This window comes from Ambystoma mexicanum, chromosome 12, assembly GCF_040938575.1.
Source record: "Ambystoma mexicanum isolate Mex_15411 chromosome 12, UKY_AmexF1_1, whole genome shotgun sequence".
Classification (NCBI taxonomy): domain Eukaryota; kingdom Metazoa; phylum Chordata; class Amphibia; order Caudata; family Ambystomatidae; genus Ambystoma; species Ambystoma mexicanum.
The window spans coordinates 374,186,878-374,206,664 of NC_090936.1; the positions used below are offsets into that span (position 1 = coordinate 374,186,878).

A 19,787-nucleotide genomic window follows, 5' to 3' on the forward strand; every position below is an offset into this window, starting at 1 on the left:
CATTTACATCAAAGTAAGGTTTCTTTGACGTTATTTGTTATTTGCTATTTGCTAATGTTGAGCTCGACCCTTAAACCAATTGTATGTTTAGACTTGGGTTTGAACTGATTTATTTCTGATCTTCATTTCATTTTTTGTAATGAGTTTATTTACATATGCTTATATAAAAATATGTTATGCTCCTGTAGTATGAAGGTTCTCGGTGGTTCTAGAACTGACTTTACCAGGTGCACATCTTGCTTACTTAAATACATAGCCTGTTTTAGCTATGAGCATATACAAGTATTAAACTATCTCGCTCCTGAAGAGTTTTATGTATACTATGGAGGGGGTATCTCCCATTTTCTAGGAGATTCCGACTCATAATTTGCTATTCAAATCACCAGGGGATTCTATCCCACTAGGAGTGCAATACGGGGCTATCGGTTGGCAAAACCCGATGTATGTCTCTCTTTCTGTGCTCTGATCTCGAGTGGCCTCGGGATCCGCCCTGCTGCACCTGAAACCCAATTAATTAAATACTCTGAATCTGTTGGAGTCATCATTCACATTTACACTGATCCCATGAACTCTCAGTAGTGCCTCCCACCCCATACCTCTCTTCGAATAAAAGGAACATGCTAAGAGTCCCTCCGTTGGCCCAGTCCATCTTGAAGGCAAAGCCCAGAGATCCCGGACCGTTCCTGTCCGTGAGGCAAACCACTGGCACTTAAGAGTCATCTGCTGTTGCAAACAAGTCGTTCACTGCAAATCCCCACTGGCTGCAGATCAGTCAGTCTGTCCTGATTGAATGTGGGCATCCACGAATGGGAGCTGAAACTGCTGAGTCTGTTTGCATCAGTGTTCAGATCGCCTGGGAGATGGGATGCCAACAGGAATAGGTTGAGCAACGTAGACCACTTCGAGTTGAATCATCAGAAGGCAGAGGACAGGTGACCTGGGGCCCCCTTGTTTATATAAAACATCAAGCTTGTTCTAGCTTTGCAGAAAAGCATGACTGTGCTATGAATGCTTGGAAAGATTTTAGTGCATAGAAGATTGCCTACAATTCCAAGATGTTGATGTGCAAGTCTCGCCCCATCCCTCCAAAGAGGCATCTGTGGTACCAACTTCCAAGGGTGGCGGAAGAGTCCAGGGGGGCTCCTAACAAAAGGTTTGGAGCTTCTCCCCACCACAGCAGGTCTAGTGTTCTCTGCATGGGAATCAAAATATTATCTTTCTGGTTGCAGAGTCCTGTGACCAACTCCAAGCAACATGCAGTTGAATGCAAATCATCTTGAGTCTGGCAAAAGTAACGGCTAGCATGCACAAAGACCCAGAAGCCTGTGGAACCATCATGCTGACAATTGTCTGTTAAGAAAAAAAGAAAGTATGGTTGTCCACATGTCCAATATTCCCTCTTGAGTGGGGAAGACTCCACAAAATTGTGTGACTTGAACTAGATGAAGGTCAACACGAGAGGTGCAGAGTTCTGAATTTGGGCAGGTTGAGGGAGAAACCCAACTAACAGAGCATTTAGCAGATACTGAAGTCCCTGGATTCCTCCTCGGGGAACCTCTCACCAGCCAGTCATTCAGATAAGGGTAAACATTTTATCCCCTCACTCTCGAGCAACCCTGCTACTGCATTGGTCCGTTTTATGAAGACACGTGGACCCGAATTGAGTCTGAAGGGAAGGACGGTGTACTGGAAATGATGATCGCATCACCGAGAACCGCAGAAACTTGGGATGTGGCCTCCAAATCAGTACATGTAAGTTTCCTTTAGGTCCAATGAACATAACCAATCTCCTTTGGATTAAGACTGAGCAATCTGAGCTGGAGTCACCATCTTGACTCTTTGAAGGGGAAGAAAGGTTTAGAAAAGACAGATCTAACACTACCCTCAGGCCAGCCCGTTTTTTCCTGGGCACTGAAAAAGCATGAAAAAACCCTAGCCCCGTTCAGTCGTCAGGACCTGCTGAACGGCAGTCCTCTGAACCATTTTTGCTATTTCCAATAGGGGTGCTGGCGACCCCATCTAGCTCAGGGGGGTGGGAGGTTAGACAAATGTGGTTAGGGAGGTAATGCAAAGTAAACCACCCTCCCCCCCCCTGAAATTAGAGACATACCAATTGGTCTGCGCAATGGAGACGCCAGACATCAATATACTGAGCCAGTCTGTCGCCCACTTGTGTTTGGTGAACCTGGATGGCATCCTCATTGTTTTTTGGGTTCTTTGGCGGATAAAGAGGCAGGCCCATAAAAACCTTTGAAAGATGTTCTTGGAGGTTTCCGCCTAGGCTTGTTCTGGAACTGTCTGGGTAACAAGCTCTTCTCTTCAGATAACGTCTGAAATCTGCAAAGGCCATAGAGGTCGAGTCTGGGCTTGTTTGAGACCATTGGAAATGCTTAGAATGCGGCTAAAAACTTCACAGTAATATCTTGGGCAATTCCTCATCTGTTGATGAGTGAAACAGGTCTGTGGCATCAAACAGTACATCTAAAATGTGATCTTGGACAGCTTGGGTGAAACACAGCCAAGCAGTGCCTCTCATATCAGCACCAACGCAGATTCCACACCCAGCCTGGATTAAAGTAAACCCATGGCTACTGGATATGCCTCCAAAATGCCTGACCTGAAAGCAGCTTGTTTTTCCTCTGTGTAAATCTAGCAAAAAGTCTGCAATCTCTTGCCACAGATGCAGATTAGTGGCAGCTAGCAACGCATCTGTATTGGACTGCCTCAAATGCAAAGACTCATTAGCATAGGGTTTGCTTCCATAGGAATCTAACATTCTGTCCTCTAAGGAATGTTGTAGAATGGAGAAGCAAACTTCCCATACAACGACAAGACCGAGAACACACAAGAGAACGGTTGAATGTGAGTGGAAAGCGGAAGGAAGTCAAGATGAGAACTTTCTATATCTTGCTTCAATTTTCTCATTTGTAGGTGGACATGTGTGAGGCTTGCCAGGTTTTTGCCGCTAGACTTTTTGCAGAGGAATGCCCAACAGCCCAACGACTGCATGGCTTACACCTCAGCCAACGGGGACCCACCTTCAGAAACACCCTCTGGGGTGAGGGGTGGAATGCCCAGACAGGAAGAAATTGCTGCAACCCAATCATGAAAGCATCTAGCTGATGAGCACTCCTGTTCCCCCTCATTATCAGAGTCTGACACAGGAGTGGGCGAAGAACATTCTGCAGTCTTATATGGGAGGACCTCCTGAGGCACAGGCACACTTGGAACAGTTGGCAAAACCAGTGCAGACAGAACTGAAGGGCCCCGAGGAGCAGACAAAGTAGCAGGATTCTATGGGCCTAGTTGATCCCCTCTGGCGTGCAAGGCACCGCTACTGGGATCACAGGAAGTGGTATCAAATCTTTTATAAGGGACGCAAGTAAATCAGCCATATGACGATTTCATTAGCCCCATAAACCTGGTGAAGAACCGATCCTCAATGGATTGCTGGAGGTTGATTCGGAGGAGCCAGTGGTGGCGTTGTGGTGTTGGTAAACGGCACCCAATGAGGTTGTTGAACTGGTGTGGACCATGGATCAGAGTACCTCATGGCGGATAAGATGTACACAAAGCTATCTGCATGGAAGCCCATGGCACATTTGTAGTGACATGTCTGGAAACTAGGTGGTCCTCGGACTGAACCACGACTGTAATGCAGACCACTAGGCCCTGCAGCCATCTCAGAGGGTGAAGAACCACATGAGATTTAGAAATCTGTATGCCTCTCATGTATGGTGGCCCTTTTGTACAGGCTTGAGGAGTCTTGCGACTCAGGGGTGTGCAGGGAATCTATCCGCTGCCGTGCCCCGACACATAGGCGATTTTATATTCTCAGGGTAAAGCCTAGTATTGGATCTCAGGCAGGTGTTTGGTGGACACGGTGTCCTCCGAGGAAGGGCCTCTGGTAGTCTTACGTGAAGGCACCTCCTCAGACTCGTCTTGTAAAAAAGCTAGGTAACCCCCTCGGGGTCACCATCGGTAGTAGCTCTACGGGCTCTGAGCTGGCGCTCGGTATGAGGGCCCTTGCACCTCTCTGTGCAAGCACCGGTAGAAGTAGCTTGATGAGCTTCAAGGAGACTCCCCAGTACCACACGCCACTGGCATGGAAAAATCAGATGATCGACACCTCTCATCGGTGAGGTCCTTGTGCTTGTGAGAGGACGAGTAAGCAGAATAAACTGATGATTCACTTACCTTCCTGCGATTCCCCTTCAATGGCTAAAGCCGTCAAATGGTCCGGAGGGGACCTGAAGAAAAAAAATGAAAAAATAATTTGCCCTTGAGATTAAGTGCTCTCAGCGTAAGCGTTCCACATGCAAGACAGCCGTCCAACCAATCATCAGTGGCGAGTTACTCCAGACAGAGTGCGTGCAGGTCCGATGCTTGGAAAGGACAGTCACTGGAGGGGGACTTATATCCACTGGAGGACCATAGGGAGAGTAGAAGTACCGAATAAAATTGAAAAATAGGGGAAAGCCATAAAGAAGCACACGGGTAAGAACCGTTCCTGCAAGTGCAGAAAAAGGGATTGGCGGGGAAAAGCCAGATGGGCCGTGCAGATCTCAAACTTAAATGTAAGCACTTTTGCAGTACAAAAGGATTCGGCCCGTCCCCAGCAGGGGGACACCAATACAGTATGGAGGAAAGGAGACCGGAAGTTGGAATATCATCAGTTGCAACTAGCCGCTGTGCTGACACTGAAGTGGAATTTTTTGTTTACTTTAACCAATAAACATTACTTCCCTTGTCTTGCTCCATAAATCAATTATTTCCACAACATCCAAGGCACATATTATAACAGTTGATTTCTATTAGCATTATACGTAGCAGTGCCATTAACTCTGGCTCTGAGGTATAATACTGAAGCAAATGAACAACTGAAATCGCTGGGCTCCCACCAGTAATTATTGTTGCTCTGAAAAAGGTGGTCAAGGAAAGTTGTGTGCATTTTCTTTTCTTTCCAACCCCCTGCAAAAGTCTGTACACAAGCCTGTGCAAACTCCCACCCACACAAGACCATGAATCAGTCTTCCTCGAACCCAGATAACCGCAGGGGACACCCATACAGTATGGAGGAAAGGAGACAGGAAGTTGTAATATCAGTTGCCACCACCCACATTGAAAACATCCTGAAAGTAACACGAAACTTAAAGGAAAAGGGATGCAAAGTCTGCCTGCAGCACCTCACTAAGCTGGTGTTTTCTGCTAAAAAAAAAAAGGAAGCTTGAAAAGGAAGAAAATCCGGACCACTGGTAGCCTTAGGAATGGACCAATGCCCCAAAACAGATTAACAAAGCAAGTGAATTAAAGCAAAAAGGCTTTACTTCTAACATTCGGGAAAGGAATGTACAGCAGAAAATAGGGCGTTCCACTGATGTCAATGGCAGGAAAGCTGCAAAACTAATCGTACCTAGCACTGCCGATTTTCTGGGATCTCCAACCTCATCTATATGCCTGGACTACCGCACAGCACCTGCCTCTTTCCCCGCCAACCATCACTCACCTAGCCTCTGAAAAGCACAACCCCCTCTGCAACAATTCTTCCTACATCATTGACCACTTGGAGTGACATCTTCAACTTTCACTTCTTGCCATCACAGAAACCTGGATCTCCCCTCATGACTACTACACTAGCAGGTCACTGAACTAACTGCCGCCTAATCCCTCCCCATTTTCCCATTGGGAAGGATGCTGTGTCCTCATCAAGAAGGCCTTCAACACTACCCCTGCTGACATCACCTCTTCCTCTACAATATATGCCACTATTCAACTCCTCCAACTCTTCTAGCTCCATTGGCCCCTCTGTTCCCCTAAACTCAGTCCTGGAACTTCTCCAAGAGTCACTTCCTAACGACAAACCACATGGTCATATTGGGGTTCTAACCTTCCAAAGAACTCCGGAGCCACTCACCTTAAACTTCACTCCCTCAGATCTGACCACTCTATGAACACCTAAACACTCTGGTGCAAACTCTTAACCTGGCCATTCTCTCAACCAACCTCTCCATTAACCCTTCTCCCTCGGCTCATGCCATTGTTCACTTTAACATCTGTCGCTCTACTCCTCCTCTCTTTAATGACCAAGACAAAATTCAGGCAGGACTCCAGCCACTTACCTTCATGAGGACCTCTCCTGCCCTTCATTGATCTTCCACTGAGCAGGTTTTCCATACACATTCACCTAACTTGCTCACACATTCACACCTTCCCATCCTGGTCCTCGGCCCTGGATCTCCGAGATTCAGACCCTCCGAGCAAGCATACACCAGCGGTCCTAACTCATGGTGCGATACATTGACCCCCTCCCCGCCCTACTGCTAGCAAAAGAAACCTCTTGCTGCCCTCACCTCTGCACTGAACTGTGCCAAATCCTCCTACTTCACAAACCTAATCTCTATTCGAAATCACCCCCGCAAACCTTTAGCTGCCCTCCATGCTTTGCTCACACCTCCCAAGCCAACATCCATCACTTTCTCCCATTGTTTTGGCACAGTTTGTCCTCCAGAACATTTGACACTCAGCCCTCTCCCTCCCCCACTGTACCTTACCTCTGTGCACCACCTATCCATTCTACTCTTCTAGCCTACCTCTCCTACCAATTATCACCCATCCTTTGCAGCGCAAATTCATCTTCATTCCCATTGCCCAGATTTCTCCCCAAATGTCAAAGACTTCGTCACAATCCACTGGCCTAATTTCTGAGCACTAATCCCTCTCCCCGATGGATAATTTCCTGCTTCTTTCAAATTAGCCACTACCCCACCCCTAATGAACACAAACCCTGGTGAACTATTGCCCAGTTCCCCAGCTTTTCAAAGGCCCTGGAGCAGTTCATCAACTAGATCACTGAGCACCTTGATAATGGCCTTGCAGATCCACTTTAATCTGGCTTCTGTAGTAAACACCCCACTGAGACTGCACTCCACTCCACTCCTGCATATCTCCAACTTTCTTCGATGCTCACCACTCCATTCTAAACACTCCTATTTTCAAACCCCTCTGCACTTTCTACACAGTTGACCACTCATCCCCTCGCCCTCCAGGACCTCAGGATTCATAATTATGCTCTTGCCTGAAAAGGGGATCCTTTAAAACCTGCTGGAACTCAAACCACAGACCCCCACCACTGTTTCTATTGGCGTCCACCAGCCCCCCGCAATAACCCCCCCCCCCCCCGCCATCAGTCACCCTAAGAAGCCTTCTCGCCCTTTCACCTTTACCATCAACATTTTGTTGGTGACACTCCCATCTTTTTCTCCATTCCTTCATTCAGCCCAACCATTTAGGAATGGATTACAAGTTGTCTTCCAGCAATTATTCACTTGAAGGCTCTAGGCTGCCTCATGCTGTATTCTTCAAAAACAAAAGTCTTTTCTCCAGGCTTGCAACACCATCCCTACCCTCCTCCCCACTGGACATGGTTCCCTCGCCCAAGGTTCACAACCTTGGGGTCCTCAGATAGCGACCTGGGACTGCAACAATTCATCACCATCACTGCCTCTGCTGCTAGTATTAACCTTCACATTTGTCCATTTCTTACTAACCACTCTACGAAAACTCCAACCTCTCACTCAGAAAACATGCCTACTGCCCGAGCCTACCACTTGGCCTCCTCCCTTGCTGTAACAGGGAACATGTTCAAATTGGTCTTCTACATCCACTCAATGTGTCCCCTCTCATTTCTTGGTTGCTACGTTGTGCATTTCCTCCCTGACATGCTCCCATTACCGACAATCTCTCTCTGGATCGTAACACATTTTATTTTTCCAAGCACAGCATTTGATATACCCGTGAGAATTTCACGCGTTTCCCTAATGAGTCACTTTCTCCATACTGGCCCCAGGCAACCGTTTAGGCCCCCACCCCCCCCCACTTGGTTCAAAAACTAACAACCATTTAATAACTTCAATAGCTGTTTTCCGGCCTACTCATTCATATTGACCCATAGAGGAAAAAGTGCATTTTTGGTACAACTGTAGACCAAAAACCATTGGACGGATTCAGACCAAATAAACTTAGGCACAAAGCGTTGCATTTCCCTTTCTGGTTTGGGGTAAATCTGAGTAGTTTTTGAAATATTCGACAGAGAAGGGAGTGTACCCTGCTCCCAAAAATGTTATCTTCCATAGTTCTTTGCAGCAGAGATGCGTAGAGAATTTTCAGGACTGAAACGCCACCATTTACTCGACAAGCCATTCCCGCAATACTGGGGGAAGCACAGAATTAAAAGTGCTATTTGGATGAGACGAAAAAAAAAAAAGGATCCAATCGCATCAGGCTAGAGGTGGGGGGCTTACTACTAGGGAGTTTTACACAAGTTGCTGTTTGAGAGGTGGAAAAGCCCATCTTCGGTGAACAGGGTTACACTTCTTAGTTTAGCCCGGAACCACAGAGTTTGGTAGAAAGGCAAGTAGCCAGGCTTAGGATAGATGAGGGCTGGTGTGAGCTACAAAAAACTCAGAGCATCCACTTAGTCCAAAGAAACACTAATACACTTGTAAGTTCTACAAACAAAATAGTTACTTAATATATGCACACTAGGTACACTGTTGTAACATTCATGTCAGGTAAGTACTAATACACAGTAAAACAGTAGAACCCTTCAATAATCTTTGGATGATTTACTACAGTTAGTCACAAATGAATAGCAGTTACAGTCACAAAATCGCATAATCAAACCTGATACATATGCAAACTTTCCCCAACATAGAATAACTTTTTATAACCGTTAGGGAGAATTCTCAGAAATGTGCTAATTCTTCTCTACCTTAGAGACCCCCTGCTCTTGCTGGACTTTAGGACTTTTTACTTGGAGAGAATGAGACCCTTTTTCGCCCACACTCATGTATTTTTAATGCGATTTAAACTCTGTTTCTTTTGGTTGTGGAGTCTGACAAACTCCATAGGCATCTTTTTTTTTTTAACAACTTTATTTCGGTTAGAGCATTATCTATGCATTACATGAGTCCACAGGACCCTCCTCGCATTTAATATGCGTGCAGCTTGCTCTGTACCCATTACCCTTGGCCCCACCCCCCCCCCTTTAGTTTGTGGTGTTCTGGTGGGTAGGGGACCAATCAGGGCTCTGAGGGCCCAGAAAGTTTGCCACCAGGTGGGATTGAAATGTTAGGGCTGGGAAGCGCGAGTGGTTGTCCAGTACTGGGGCCCAACAATCGGTGAAGCGGTGGAGGGGCCCCCTCCTTCGCTGCTGTGACCTTCTCCGCCACCAGGCTCTCCCAGACCTTTATCCACCAAAGGGCCAGCAGCAGGCCCTCCCAGGCTTTCCACTTCCTTGCCACCGTAATTTTGGCAGCTAGCAGTAGATGTGTGAGCAGTTTGGCTGATCGGCCCGCACTGGGATAACGGTCCAGGCTTGCCACCCCAAGCAGGATGACCTCTGGGTCCATCGGGAGTCTGCGCTGAGTGATGTCTTCCACGATCTGCAGGACTTCTCTCCAGAAGGTCTGTACTGTCGGGCACCCCCACCACATGTGGAAAAAGGATCCTCGTTCGCATCGTCTCCAGCAATTCGGGTCAGTGTTACAGTGATGCAGGCGGACTGGAGAGTAGTACCAGCGATGCAGGAGCTTCAGGGCGCATTCCTTATTTGTGACGCATCTGGATGTCGAGTTGATCCTGGACCATATCTCCACCCATGTTTGATCTTCTATGGGGTGTCCCAAGTCCATTTCCCATCCGGAAAAGGCATCATCTTTTACATTGTGCTGCAGTACCTTCAGTGCAGCGACACAGGGAAGTCTTTAGATTTCCCAAGGTTCAAATACCTTCTCTTGGATAAACTACCATTTCCAAGAGCAGTGAAGTGACCCAGCATACACCATCTTACAATAGGGTGCTGGAGGGGTTACTTAGTATCCCCTTTGTCTAGCTTTTCATGTAACATTTTTGTGTTACCCTTTCTACAATGAATGGCTGGTGGCACTGGTTTACTTTAACTACTGTGGTGTGCATTTACCGCGGGCTGCGTTCGCAGCAGGAGTAAAGCACCCAAGAGTGCCATTTGTGTCAATATGGCTACGGACTTACGAGTGAAGCCCGCTTCAGGCTCCAGGGTGTCTGGAAGGGGCAGGAAGCAAGAGCGGTGGCCGAAACTCCCTGTGCTTAGTCTCCTAGGAGACAGGAATGCACTCTTAGGTGATTGGCCGGCTGGCTGTCGGGCAAGGAGAGCCACCCTGCTGGGTAACTGACAGTTATGCTGGAATGAATGGGAGAAACATTCCTAAAAGCCAAGGCTTTTTGGCTTGGAAGGTAGAGTCGACCACTGGACGAAGGAATCCGAAGAACTTGAAAACGCCTGCTGCAACTCCTGGACCGTGAATTTGCCCGGTGAAGCCCTGCTGCTGTGCTGAAACTCCAATTTCGTTTAGACTGCAGAAGCCCTGCAAGATGACTTCTCCCCTTGAGTTGGTGGAACCAATCAACTCCAAATTAAGCCACCTGGACACCCTCTCTGAGCCGGTTGAAATTCCACTGCAGTTGCTGCTGGAACCGAATAGTCAGGGAGAGGAACACCAGATCGTGTGTGTTGCTTTTAAGTTGCCCAAGAGCTCCAGGAAGATCCTCCGGACTCCCAGGAAGCTTGACTGAGCCTGAGCCACCTCAGAGTGCTGGACCCCAGATGCAAGGGAAGCCCACCTTCACAGCCAAGAGTCCACAGTGTGAGTTTCTTAGAAGTGATGAGCCGAAACCGCAAAGTGTCACTGACTAGAAGTTGGTCCCTTTTCTATCGCCAATCGTCCCGTTGCAGTGCACAGGTCCTCCAGATGTCGTCCTTGTCCCCATGACTGAGGCCCAGGAATACAGGATCTGCAGAGCTGAACAGGACAGAAGCCAGTCAAAGCCCTTTTCTTCCAACCAAAGTTACTTTACAGTCTAGGAGAACTTGCCTCTTGTGTAACTGCACCTGTCCTCAGTTGAGACTTGTGGTTGCTTTTGTAGCATTCCCGACAGCTTCTTTACTTCACAAGCCTAAACAGCTTGTGGCCCCGCTTTGATTTTTTCTTTTCTACAGACTTCTAAAATAGTGTGCAAGACTTTTAGCTACCTCTGAGAAGTGCTTCTGTCGACCTAGACTTTTGCCCAATTGGCTTTGGCTTAGCCTGGCTCCGTGAATGACACTTCTTCCCACTGACATTATGTTTGGTCTTCCTTCCAAGAAGGGGGTTAACTAAGTTTGCATTGGGGTTAACAAAAGTACTTACCAGCTTAAGAATATTTGTGTGATCTCTTGTTCTGTTCCAATAACCTTTTTCTTTGACATACTCCTAAGTCTGATTCTAAATGCAAACAGGGTGTTACTACTATATTGACCCTTCTGAAGACTTCTTCAAACTGACTGTTAAATTAGTAATGGTTTAATCAAGAAACCTTGGGTGCACGTTTATTTGAATACTTGTCACTATGAATCTCTGTGCAACTCCCCTACAGCTCACATTGGCCCCTCTTGAGATGAGCCTGACTCAACACGCTTATACCAAAGGTTGGGTACCAATTGCCAGGAGGTCAGGGTTGTTGTAGTGCACCCAAAGGGTACTGCATACAATCTTGCCTAACAATAACTTTGTTCCAGCCTGTTTTAAAGAGTCCAACCCCATCTTATGAGAGTTTCACAATGTTCAGAGGGGGCACCAAGCCACCAGCAGTTTGGAGTAGAGCAGGAAAGGCTGGAAATAGAGTACAGTGTTAAGGTGGGCAGAGTCCAGCAGGATCTCTTCTTAGATTTGCAGGTAAGTGCTAGTTTTTCTTTAGTCAAGGAAGCTTGGAGGTTTTCCTTACAGGGTTGCCTCAAGGACCAGTGTCCTAAGGCAGGCGGTTTCTACCACTTAGGGTACAATGGGTTGTCCACCTCAATGCAACCCTGGGGGGATCTGGAGGGGTGCAAGATTCAAGCAATCTACAGCTCCCAGGACCAAGCAGACAGCTCACAGGTAGGTTATACCAGGAACAGGACACTACCTTTGAACGAAGAATGAGTTGCGGCAGAACTGTTTCAGTGGTTAAGCGACAGCAAACCGTGTAAGCGGTTTCTCAGTCTTGGCGACAGAAGGGACTTCGGTGGATCTGGCAACAGCGCTCAAGCATACGGACGTCCAGCAAACAATCTTCGTTGTTCTGGCTTGTTGGTACCTTTTTCAGGCTTGGTTGAAGGATGTCATTGCAGCGGGTGACTTCACTTTTTGGTCCTTGTCCTGGCCGAGGGGAATTTGGGGAGCTGGTCGGAGTCACTGCAGGCCTAGAAAGATGCCCACAAAGTTCCAGACAAAACCGGGCTTCGATAGACTATGAACAGTGATGCAGCACAGGACCGCAGGTATTGGCGAATTGCAGGCCATGGAGGTTGCAGCTCTTCGGAGGATGGCGCTAAATGCAGTTTGTCTCGGAACTGGTTGGGGCCACTAGTCCAAGGGAGGAAGTCGTTCAGATCTTCTGTCGCTCAGAAGTGGAGATCAGGACAGCAGCGATTAATCAAGCGTGCTCTGGCAGTCGCAGAAGTGGCTGGCGGCTCGTCTGTTCCAGTAGTCAACTCAGTTTCAGCATTTATGCAGGAACACTGGCTGAGTCCACCAATCATGACCCAATGCACCATTCAAACTTTGGGGGGCTGTCCAATGGGGATAGCCAACCTCCCAGTCTGAACGGGTTTCAGTCAGGCACACAGCAGGACAAGGAGCAGGGGAGTTTGTCAACTCTCCCATTTGCTGTCCTGCCAGTCACCTAAAGACCCTTTTGCAGGCTTTCCAAGGGAAGCCTGGCAAAGACACTAGCGGATCCTCCCCCACCCAGGTAGATGGAAGGCCCAAGGAAGGACAAGTCATCTTGTTCAGGAGTTGGTGGGGTGTACTGATCTCACAAAAGAAAGCACAGGTAGGATAAAAAGTATCCCCTTTGCCTTTGTAACAATGTGTTAACCAAGGGAACATAGAATTACATTACTGTGGAAGGTCGAGGAGTAAGTGCTGTTATTCTGTGTAAAATGTAGACGTCAGAAAGTAAAAAGGGTCCCATACACAGAGTAAAAGAATGAGTGCATGTGAAAAACTCACTCAGGAGAATTACACAAATATCCAAGAGTCCAGCAAAAAGTCTTGGGGGTAGGCTCGCAGGAGGAGAGAATTTCACTCAAGAAGGAAACTCTATTCTAACAAGGACACATTGTGAAGTTGGGGGTGATCTGAGGAAACCGTTCCAGGTAGAACAGTTTCAGCATATTGAGGGAAACTGGAGTAATCTCATAAGATTAATGCACCAAAGTCACAAGACTTGTTCGGAATAGAAAAGGTCACCGGAACCGAAGAGTGATGGGGTAATGCCGGGGGGTGGGGGGGCTGTTCAATTGGAGAGAGTGGGGTACTGTTATATAAAGCTCGAAAGTTTGGCTAGAAACGGAGTTGCCAGTCTCAAAAGTCTGACTGCCTGAACGTGGATGTGGTGCCGGCAGTAGCGTAATACAGGAAAATAACGAAGGCTCGCCCAGGGCCCCCTGTGGGAAGGCGAGCGAGTTGAATGATACTCAGATGCAACGCAGGTGAGGAAATGTGCGTTCCCCGAGGATGGAAGTGTGACTTCTCATATGAGGAAGTGTTCCTAAAATTGGGAAACTAAAAGGAGGGAGCAGTCCCGTTGCCTCTAAGCTTAGACCGTTGCCTCTGTCTATGTGGAAGGCTGTGCGTGATTAGTTGATAAAACTGGAGAAAGAGGCAAATACCTGTGTGGCTCCAGCTTGTTGGGCAGGGCAAGAGCGACAGATGTGGTTGTGGATGCCGTAAAGAAAAAGATGGGTGTTCGAAAGGATAAATGGGTGGAAAAAGTGAATGAGAGACATCCTAGGAAAACCACTGTGGTCGAAGCTGGAGATTTGGTGAGGATAAGGAAGGCGGTCATCTCCAAGAAAGGGGAGCCACTTTACACGGAACCAGTTAGAGTTACACGAGTTTTCAAGAATGCTGTGTGTGGAAAGTGGACAAATATGGTGTTTGCCCAGAATTGCAAAAGTAAAGTGATAGAGCATTCGCATTTCATTTTATTCTTCTTGATGTTCATTTTACTGCTGTTTGCTTTTATCAATAAAGAATTTTATTTTATAGGGGAGGGGGATGCGTTATATAAAAGGGACTAATGCTTTATGTATTATTGTTGTTGCTAAGTGCTAATGCCTTTTCTGTGTTCTGACAGGCAGGGCATCAGTGATTCTAGATTGGATCCCTTGTGTTTATACCATTCTGGAATGATATGTCACCAATGTTTATGCTTGGCTTTATTCAGTTGTACCCTGGATGCTGACTGTATTGGGGATCTTATGCTTTACTGCTGGAAACTAAGTAAATAAACTGTTTCCTACTTCCCTTGGCTTGCGGCTTCTTTACAGGTACCAAGAAAAGGGGAGGTTGGCACATGGTGCGTGCCTGCAAGGACAGGGAAGAGTTTAATTGGAGCATTGTTCGGTAAATACTGTGGAAATCAGCAGAATAGGAATGAATTTCTAGACAATTGTGGGAATATGGCGGGAACAAACATTTACTTTACACCTGCAGTGATCACATCTCTAGACAGGGGGAAATGGGTGCAACATGTAGAGTGGCCACAGCAGAAGCCACTGGCCATACCCGAAGGTCATGGCTAGTGCCCCTCCCCATCCCCCCCAAGAAACCTATTGGTGTAACGTACAGTGGCCTCCGTTGAAGGCCATGGCCACTAGTGGGCTCTGTAGAAACTATAGTATAAGAAAACCCTTGCAATTCAGAAAAAGAAACCTATTGAAGCGTTCAGGTGATCAGATTGAACACAAAATCCTTGAAATTCGGTAGGTGTGGGAAGTGAGCCTTAACTCGTCCCCTCATCTCCCTGTAGATCTCCCCCATGATGTCAATTTTATTTCATCGTTGATCCCTGCTGTTGTGAACACCTGTATGTGCAAATGGGCTGAGCAACAGGAGGATGGGGGTGCTCAGAGGAATTTCCCATACCTGCCGAATATATTCTGTTTTGTTAACTGTCTTGACTAAGGTTTTTCATTGAATTGCAAAGGTGTTATGGTAGATCTTCTCCTGGGCCCACTGGCCATTGTCCAGGTTGCACCAAATACTGACAGACAGGCCACCTGCCATGGACAGTGGCCCGGGCCTACAGCTGTATACACTGTCCAAGAATTGGCAAAATGACCGGGCCACTGCCCATGGTCTTCAGCCACAGCCAGTAGCCACTACTTTGGATGTGATCACTCAATATACTAAAAGACTGGTCATGGCCAGGCCTACAAACGAAGTCCATGTTCCCCTCACTATTAAAATGATCAGATCACAATCTCCATCGATGCTGTCCCTGTTGCACCAACACTACTAAATGTGCATGGGCCATTGACCAATAACCCCTTTTTATTCCCTCTATTTTTGCAGTAGTTGCCCTTGAGAAATGTCTGCATGAACATACAGAGTCACCTGGATGCATCATATTACCATGGTAATCGATCCCGACAATGCACCTTGGCGATTACTGTGATAAATGGAAAATGCTACAAAATTTAAATCCCCCGGCCCCATAACTCATACTCTCCATGTGCAACCCTTCCTTTTGGGGGGTCCACCCTCAACATCCTCATGTGCCCCACATTAAATCCTCCATGACTCACCTATTATTGCCCTTCAATTGCAGGTTCCTGGGGAATAGTGTGCCTCTTACATTTCCACCAGAAACATGCAGGATTCCCGCAGTAAGAAGAAAATGGTCTACCACAAAACAGGAACTGCTGCCCACCCCACGCTCTCCAACTACACATGTGGTCCTCTTCCCCCCCCCCCCCTCTACCCCAATGCAAAACCACTCTTTTCCATCTACACAATTACATGGAGTACTTTCCTACTTGCCCTTCCTAAGGGATTCCTGCTATAATCACTCCAATGGAGGAGGGGGGTGAATAAACAAACGCCGCAGATTCTAGTTTCTAAATATTCGCACTTCTGCAATGCACCATGGCAGATATTTAAGGTATTTTGGACTGGGGCACCAACTACTGGACGTATTTACAGCAAAACAAGCATCGTCAATGCCAACAGTTTGGGCTTTTGTGTAGATATGGGAAAGGCACTTGCCAGGCACTGCTGTAGTGGTATTAACTGCCCATTGAGGAAAGCAGGTGCAAGTACCTGGGCATCTAATAGCAGTGCCTGGTAAATACTGAATGCTTAGCTACAAGGCAAAACTGTTGGTTTGACAATGCTCCTTTTTTACAGGACTTCAGTGAAGGACACGCAGAGTACTTCTAAATTGAGCGGCTGAAGGCAACTTGGTCTAGACTTTATTACACCCGTAGCACGTTTACAACACCAATGAAGTCATTAACTCTTAGAAGACTGCTTAAAAACAATTGGAAGCACTGGAGTGCCAGGTTTGAGGATAAGGCTTAATTATAGTGAGCTCAGAGTTCCCATGAAGGTGTTCATGAGGGGTTTTGGGAGGGCAGGAACTGAGTGGGAATTACCATATGGATTAGCATGGCCGGTGGGGGTGGGAATTACCATATGGATTAGCATGGCCGGTGGGGGTGGGGGAGGTGGAGAGGGGAGGGAAATGGGTGGTCAAATAACCAAACACCTACAAGCTGGGGTTTCATCCTTGTACGCCATTTCTCCCCATCTGTACTGCAAGGAAATCATTTAGGCTTATAGGTGTTGCATGGGACACCCAATAGCCCAAACTAAAAGGAATATCTGATGCTTTGCCGCAACCAAATTCCTTTTTGGTGAAACCTGTCCAATGGTTTTCACGCTATGGGTGTTCAACAGAAGCCTGGTTTTACTCTTCACTTTAAAACAGGGTTCTAAAAAAAAGGTATACAATTGCAAGCAGGAGACGACAGCATGCTAATGTTGGGGGTGCCTGCATTAATTTAAGAAAACCCACTTGTTTTGGCATCCATTTTTAAAAATAATTTGGGACCCTACCTTTTGGGCTCCTGTAAATTTACCATGAAATCACTGCAATTTTAAAGTGAAATTACCACAAATACGGCACAAAAAAAAAAAATCAAACAAGATTTCATTTCTGAAAAGCCTCATTTGCTGCTTTTTACCATGGAAGACATTTAATGTTATTTGGGCAAAGGAAGCACCTTTTTAATAACTACTAGACAGATTTACACCAACCCAAAAAAAGGCATATCTAGTCTAGGTGAGTTTGTGCCATACAATTTATTAAATTTCAATCAAATGTGTCCGGGGAGCCCAAGGTGATTAGTAGAATTCTGCTAAGGAGACAACGCAAGCTGAATGGAGTCAGTGTCCATTTCTCTAGCCACAAAATCAAGGAAACCAGCAAAATGTTTAGTTGAGCCAGCACCCCAAAAATTGAGTTCTGCCCCAAGGCACACTATGGCAGTTATCGCCTCTGCTCAGTGAAAATCAAAATGTGCAGAACTCTTCCCCTCTCCCCGCCCCCCCTCCCTTCCCAATACCGGTCAAGCATGCTTTCACGAAACGTACCTTTATGTACATGCATCCATGTGAGCACTTGTCCCCAGGTCCTGAGTTAGTCTTCAGATTCTTAATCAGGAATCCAGCATGACTGGTTTTGCAGCCTCCCACTGTTTTTACATTGACTAGCGTGTGCTTGCGCTATCTCTGCAACCAGCTCTTCCTGGTGTGCTGGAATTCTTCAGGCAGGGAAAGGGGGGTGTCCTATGGTGCTTCCTATTGCCATTTTCTCCTTTTGTCGCACAGATGGTGAAGATAGATCTGAACTTGCTTTAACCCATAAACACAAGCATACTAGGTTTGCCAGCAACTATGGGAAAAACTTTGGGAACTCGAAACAAACCCAACATGAGTAACAGGAATTAAAAAAAGGTATTGTCCAGGCACACCAAACTCCCCCACCGGGGTGCCTGAATTTCCAAGATAGTATTTTCTGAGGGTACCAGTGACTATTCATTTCTGAATAATAAATCTAGCAAGCTCACTGCTATTCAGTAAAAGTAAAACTAATGTTACAGCATGGGTTTTCTATATAGGGTTTTGAGTAACCCGAGGCCAGGTTTGGCTCAGTACTGCAATAAGTTTTCTTTAATAACTACAGATATCTTGCTGGGTCTTCCCAGTTACTCTTTTCCCTGTGTCAGCTAGTTATGCGCATTAGTAATTCCTTGTTAGAGTGTTCCTGTTATACCAGGTGTGGGGAAGGAAAATAAAGTCCATCTCAGGTTTATGTATTTTACTTGTAACTTGAAATTCCTTTCTTCCCCTCGTTTAGCAATATAAAAGGGGACTGGTATTTTGGCACCAGTATTTACGCAAATACTGGCTTTAGGTATGGGAAAGGTCTGTATACTGCCTAGTACTTATTTGAACTTCACACGGCTTCCTTGCAATACTGGAATATAGGAGGGTATATATTTTCCAGTATATCTGTAGTGCACACTGGTGTAATCTACAAGGCCCAAATATATCAAGCTGCCAGCCCACACTACGAGTGAATCCTGAATGCTCTGCATCTAGTGTGTTTTGGCCCAACTTGGTAAACACCTTAATTTCCCCACACAATTTCACACCATTAACCAGACTGCTGTGAAAGAACCCCCAACATTGTACATCTCACGTGGTAATGAATCTGGCAGTGCGTTCGACGCTCAGCCCCCGGAAACTGAACCATATCCTATCCCCTAGGGACTTAGATACCTCCACTGGCTACCCATAAATAAAATGTCCTTTTCAAACGCGGTGCACCCATCAGGTTATTTGCAGCTCTTATTCCTTAAACCCAATCAACCTTGTTGACCCCATTAGCTCTCTGGGATCAACTTCATCAGACTAGCTCCTATTGGTCAAACATAAAATACAGACTGGAGGAATAAACTAGTCACACATAGGGACAAACGCTTTAGAGTATCATTTTACAGAGCCCAAGATAGCAAGAACACCATCTACGATCAAGACAGTCAACTCTTCAAGAGGCTCCCCAGTACAAGGTTGCAACATGCTTGTTGATCCTTCAGTGGTCTTCCTCTGCTAAAAGGCCCCAAGGCTTCAAGACAATAGCAGATGTGCGTTGCAGATTCAATTGAATGTAAAATGTTAACAATGCACAGGATTGTTAGTGACAAGATCGCAAAAATTCCAAGGAATTTTGGGGTTGTGTTGATGCAACGAGTTCTGAAGTACCCGGTTACTGTGAACAAGTCTGTTCCTGGGTACCTTGTGTCAAGAGCATTGAAATGCATGTCCAAAGGAGAATCTCGTGTCAGCATGATATATGGCATTTATAACACGCCTATATACACACAAGTGTTTCAAGGCGCGACAAGGCAAGTGAGGGAAACAAAGGGAGGACAAGGCAGCGATTTTACTAGGCATAGTGACATTGAGATCGCGCAAGTGCACCATGGTGGTAAGATTTATTGGCCAGACTCGTATCCGCATTGGTTGGAGACCGTGACAGATGAAGCCACTAGCAAGTTGGACAGGGACATTTTTTAAAGCAAACACAAACTGCCATCCACTCTGTTGATAATAGAATCCCATGCAATACATCTGATGAAGATGCATGTGAAAATAGGGAATCGCGCTGAAAGTGAAGGAAAGAGTTTTCCGATTATTTGTTGAGCGGCATGGAAGAAAGGTCCTCCTCATGAAGTTGGGGCACCCTTTTTTAGCAGAACAGCAACTATACATGGGTCTCAAAGCTAATCAATGTCATGGAGAAGTAGGCAAGGCAAAGAAAGAACACTGGACAATTTTGGATCTTCAGCACAAGGGAAGTTCACATAAGTAGCATGC

General features: G+C 46.4%; 1 protein-coding gene across 6 annotated transcripts in view; it reads right to left on the bottom strand.

Annotated features, from left to right (window-relative positions):
• FOXM1 (forkhead box M1) overlaps window positions 1–19,787 on the bottom strand; it is a 293,555-nt gene that overhangs the window by 55,193 nt on the left and 218,575 nt on the right. The gene's annotated exons all lie outside the window — the stretch shown is intronic.